At 39.6% G+C, this 6000-nt stretch overlaps 1 pseudogene; it reads left to right on the plus strand.

Annotated features, from left to right (window-relative positions):
* The window catches only part of LOC120032756, a 43019-nt pseudogene extending 37996 nt beyond the window's left edge, over positions 1-5023 (plus strand).
* The last annotated feature ends 977 nt before the right edge of the window (positions 5024-6000 follow it).

Here is a 6000-nt window from a genome sequence, read left to right on the forward strand (position 1 = left end):
TGCATCACTGCAAAATGTAGCTGACTGTCTTCTGCAGGTTGTCCTCTAACCAGTGAGGTAAAAGATATCTCCCATTTCCATGTGTTTTTTTAGTTGTGTTAGTTTCAACAGCACGAGCAACCTGATTTCCCCCCTAATCGATATCAGTGATTTATTGCTACTTGTCAAAACAACAGCGTTTTTGGTGCTTGTGTCCATGGTGAGGACAACATGGTTTCTGATTGTCTCAAGGTTGGGCAGTCAAAAAGATGTGTGTTTTGTGTTCAGCCAGTGTGTTCCATGGATCACAAATAATTTTTCATTTCTGGTGCTTGTGCAGTTTACAAGGTGCTTGTTTAAAAAGTAAAATGATTATTGTGGCACATTTGTTTAAATAGTAAATGTTATGTTTTGGTTTTCAATTTATCAAACTGTTAATGCATATTAGTTATTGATTTGGACACGTTAAAACTGTGTTCATTAAAAAGATGTTGAAAATAAGAAGACTGTTGGTTTAAAGTGAAAAGTTGAGAAGATGTCTTTTCAGATCGTTTTTTTTCAATGACTTGAAAACAACTTAATTTCAACGTACTTGCAGCCTATACACATGGACACAGTATAATAAATTGGTCTATAATCAATTTGATTAACAATCTGACATCACTCCAGTATTTCTTGACAACATTCAAGTGCTAATTGTCTTTATTCCACTACTGAAGAAGCATGACTCAAATCACCTCATATTTCAAACATCCAGCCTGACAAAAGATACATGTTTTATTATTCCATGCCTCACCATTAAGTTAATTATTACCAATACATATTAACAAAGCAGTGAACATTTGGTTTTTATATTTCATATTTACAATTGTGTATATTCAGTTTTGATATTTACAGTTAATTTCACATCTAATAATCATAATTATTTATGCAATCAACTGACAGAGATGGGTGTGTGTTGAAGTGGGTCTGATGTAGTTAATGGAGATGGGGGTGTGTTCTAGTGGGTCTGGGCAGGTGTGATGTAGTTAATTGAGATGGAGGTGTGTTGTAGTGGGTCTGGGCAGGTGTGATGTAGTTAATGGAGATGGAGGTGTGTTGTAGTGGGTCTGGGCAGGTGTGTTGTAGTTAATGGAGATGTGGGTGTGTTCTAGTGGGTCTGGGCAGGTGTGATGTAGTTAATGGAGATGGAGGTGTGTTGTAGTGGGTCTGGGCGGGTGTGATGTAGTTAATGGAGATGGAGGAGTGTTCTAGTGGGTCTGGACAGGTGTGATTAATGGAGATGGAGGTGTGTTCTAGTGGGTCTGGGCAGGTGTGATGTAGTTAATGTTTGTATGTGTATGTTTTGTATTGTTTATAAAATATCAAATAAAATATTAAAACATTTCCAATGCAAAATAACACCTCACAGTTCTATTTTTGGAGTTATTACATTAAACCAATCAGAATTTAGAAGAATCCCAAAGTCAGGTGTGAAGTAATATGGAGGACCAGCCTATTCCCTATGATTTATACTACAACAGATATAACTTTAAATTAAACCAATAATTTGCACTCATGACTTGAGTGATTGAAGTAAACCACAGTTTTGTAAATACTTAATGCCGTCTAACCAAATATAAAAGAATGTTAGCTATATGCAGTTATCTATATGCAGTTAGCCAACCAGCTAACGTTGGCTATCTAGCCAACTAGCTATTAGCCTAACCAGCGTGGTTATGGTCAGCGAGACCAACTAACGTTACCGGGAAAAAAGTTACAAAACTCCCGTAGTCTAATTCACAGAAAACATGCTGAAAAGTAGCGATGGGGAAACAAAGCTTCCTGAAGCATTGGCTCTTTCCAGCCAATTGTGTCAAAAATAGGTTCGTTACTCAACGATTTGAGCGACACAGAATTTAGAACAGCCACATTTTTATAGATGAAGTCACACGTCGTAGCAGCGTAGCCATTATGTCATATATTAAACCACTGGCCGTGTTCAAGAGCATCAAATCCATGCTGCGTTGTGGGTAAACGGTGACTGGCTGACTGATTTATAAATAATAATGAGTAGTTATTTATGATGCAAGGTGATTTGTAAATTAGTCAGTCAGCAGTCAGCAGCCACCTGCAATGTCGGCTGCAATGTCGAACGAGCCCAATACCAAACCAATCAGGTGTTCGACGAAATTATTCTTCAGACGTCATTGATCACGTGCTGCTGATAAAGTGACAATGCTTTGAATTATACCGTTTAGCTACTTCAGTACATGCCTCATAGCTCCAGTCTCAAACTTAACCCCGTTCCTGTTGATGAAGAGGAGGTCTGCTGGATGGAGAAAGAAGCTCTCGTGAAAGAGGAGGAGGAAGAGGAGGCTGTTACAATACAAAAACAAGTAGAGGGTGAGGCTGTTACAGTGAAAGAAGAGAAAGACGTTTCAGTAAAAGAAGAGGAAGACACGTTCAGAGTTAAAGAAGAGGAAGACACGTTCAGAGTTAAAGAAGAGGAAGACACGTTCAGAGTTAAAGAGGAGTATGTTACAGTGAAAGAAGAGGAAGACACGTTCAGAGTGAAAGAGGAGGAGGATGTTACAGTAAAAGAAGAGGAGGAAGAGGAGGATGCAGGTTTTGGAGTGAAGAAGGAAGAGATAACTGTCACATTGAAGGAGGAGAAGGAAGAACAGGAGGGGGACACAGGCGATCTGATTAAGACCAGTAAGTACTGTCTTAAAAACAGGAGCACAAACTATTGATGAACTGATGCGTGGTTTTAAAGCAGCGTTATACTGAATGTTTATGCTTGAATGTGTTATTATTTAATGTAGGAATTGATAAGTACACCATAATATGTGTATACCACCTAAGAGCGGGTCACCAACAAAACCTTAACAATGGATTAGCAAATTCACAACTTTAATGTCAATCAGAATTGACAAACAAGATATAAATGACACGGGATGTGTGTTGCTATAGTAACCCGTGGGGGGTGATGTGTGTTGCTATAGTAACCCGTGGGGGAAGTGAACACCCAGACAGTGGACATCTTTGAAAACAAAACCAGGAAGCTACTTCATCGTTAACCAGAAAGGATTTGATGTTGAGATTAAAAACGGCTGCATTGGCCCTTTAATGTAAGATACATACGGCTTCTTATGTGTTTTATTTATCCAACATAACTACCTTACCGTGAATGATTTCAATTAAAATAGTCAACAAGACACAATAATAATATTAACTACGACTACATACACCCTTCTACACCCTGCTAGCTGACCACCGATTTTTATTGCAATTCATGTAAGTTAAGTTAGGTTATGAGAGTTTTCAAAAAAGTAATATGTACACATTTTGTGGGACATTCTGTATATTGTAAAATTCGACTGCGTGACAGACCACATTTAATTTCATATCCAACTTTTAACCTCTGAAATATAGCTAACGGGTTTGCTAATGTTGTTAGTTTAACGTAGTTGCTAAATGTTGATATAACTGCTTAGTAACCAAAAAGGAAATAAATTGTAAGTGTTAGATAATACATATCACGAAAACAGTTGAATGTTGTCAAGCTATAGATAGATAATAGAGCTCAGCCTGTAAACATAACATTATCTATTATTATAGAGCTCTGTTCAGCCTATAAACATGACATTATCTATTATTATAGAGCTCTGTTCAGCCTGTAAACATAACATTATCTATTATTATAGAGCTCTGCTCAGCCTAAAAACATGACATTATCTATTATTATAGAGCTCTGTTCAGCCTATAAACATGACATTATCTATTATTATAGAGCTCTGCTCAGCCTATAAACATGACATTATCTATTATTATAGAGCTCTGCTCAGCCTAAAAACATGACATTATCTATTATTATAGAGCTCTGCTCAGCCTATAAACATGACATTATCTATTATTATAGAGCTCTGTTCAGCCTGTAAACATGACATGATCTATTATTATAGAGCTCTGCTCAGCCTATCAACATGACATGATCTATTATTATAGAGCTCTGCTCAGCCTATAAACATGACATTATCTATTCCTATAAACATTATCTATTATTATAGACATGAGAAATTAGATATGCTCTACATCATCTACATCATTTGTTTTTAAATCTCAGAATGGTGAACTTACTAAATGACTAGATTGACTGTGTGATATTAGGTTGCTTCTTGTGTAAATATTTTCAGTCTGGATTTTAGTCATGTAATGTTATTTTTAATGATGTAATGTTGTGAAGACTGACCTCGGGTTATTGAGGGATCTAGTCTGGATTAAACCTCATAGGAAAGCAGTTTTATTGTGTGGAGATTTCATTCAGGTCTCTCTTTAGTATTAAACAAATTACTCTGTATTTGGCAGGAGAGAGACCAGACTCTCACTCTGACAGCAGCAAGAGTCCTTCAGAGGAACCAGACACAGAGACGCCCAAACCAGCGAGACGACACCACTGCTCCTACTGTGGAAATAGTTTTACCCGATTACTACACCTGAAAGCACATGAGAGAAAACATACAGGAGAAAAGCCCTTCCACTGTTCCCAGTGTGGAAAGAGTTTTAGGTGGTTAACGAGTCTGAAACACCATGAGAGAACACACACACACAAGAAAAGCTCTAGCAATGCTCCCTGTGTGGAAAGAGTTTTAGGTGGTTAACGAGTATGAAAAAGCATGAGAGGGGACACACACAAGAAAAGCTCTACCAATGCTCCCTGTGTGGAAAGAGTTTTACCAAGTTAGGGGGCCTGACTAGGCATGACAGGACACACACAGGAGGGGATAAGACCTACCACTGCTCCCTGTGTGGGAAGAGTTTTACCAAGTTAGGGGGCCTGACAAGGCATGACAGGACACACACAGGAGGGGATAAGACCTACCACTGCTCCCAGTGTGGAAAGAGATTTAACCGGTTAAGGCATCTGAATAAGCATGAAAGAATACATACACAGGGGGAGAAGACATACCACTGCTCTCATTGTGGAACGACATTTTCCCAGTCAGAGGACCTGAAAGCACATGAGAGAATAGAGAGACTGTGTTCTGACTTGTGTTTTTGACTGAGAATGTGTGTTTCTGTTGTTTTGTTTCTTAAGTGTCTTTCAGAACCTAAAGCCACACTTGTGTCGTTGTGGTTGTTGTCAGTGACTCTGTTTCTTTAAGGGATCAGCTTAATATTGTTGTCAGTGACTCTGTTTCTTTAAGGGATCAGCTTAATATTGAGGAAAGAATGTTGCTTCCATCAATGTAATTGTCTGCATCATTTCCAATCCCCCATATATTTTTGGGGTAAATATATACACTGCTCAAAAAAATAAAGGGAACACTTAAACAACACAATGTAACTCCAAGTCAATCACACTTCTGTGAAATCCAACTGTTCACTTAGGAAGCAACACTGATTGACAATAAATTTCACATGCTGTTGTGCAAATGGAATAGACAAAAGGTGGAAATTATAGGCAATTAGTAAGACACCCCCAAAAAAGGAATGGTTCTGCAGGTGGTGACCACACACCACTTCTCAGTTCCTATGGTTCCTGGCTGATGTTTTGGTCACTTTTGAATGCTGGCGGTGCTTTCACTCTAGTGGTAGCATGAGACGGAGTCTACAACCCACACAAGTGGCTCAGGTAGTGCAGCTCATCCAGGATGGCACATCAATGCGAGCTGTGGCAAAAAAGTTTGCTGTGTCTGTCAGCGTAGTGTCCAGAGCATGGAGGCGCTACCAGGAGACAGGCCAGTACATCAGGAGACGTGGAGGAGGCCGTAGGAGGGCAACAACCCAGCAGCAGGACCGCTACCTCCGCCTTTGTGCAAGGAGGTGCACTGCCAGAGCCCTGCAAAATGACCTCCAGCAGGCCACAAATGTGCATGTGTCTGCTCAAACGGTCAGAAACAGACTCCATGAGGGTGGTATGAGGGCCCGACGTCCACAGGTGGGGGTTGTGCTTACAGCCCAACACCGTGCAGGACGTTTGGCATTTGCCAGAGAACACCAAGATTGGCAAATTCGCCACTGGCGCCCTGTGCTCTT

Source organism: Salvelinus namaycush, chromosome 39, assembly GCF_016432855.1.
Source record: "Salvelinus namaycush isolate Seneca chromosome 39, SaNama_1.0, whole genome shotgun sequence".
Taxonomy (NCBI): Eukaryota; Metazoa; Chordata; class Actinopteri; order Salmoniformes; family Salmonidae; genus Salvelinus; species Salvelinus namaycush.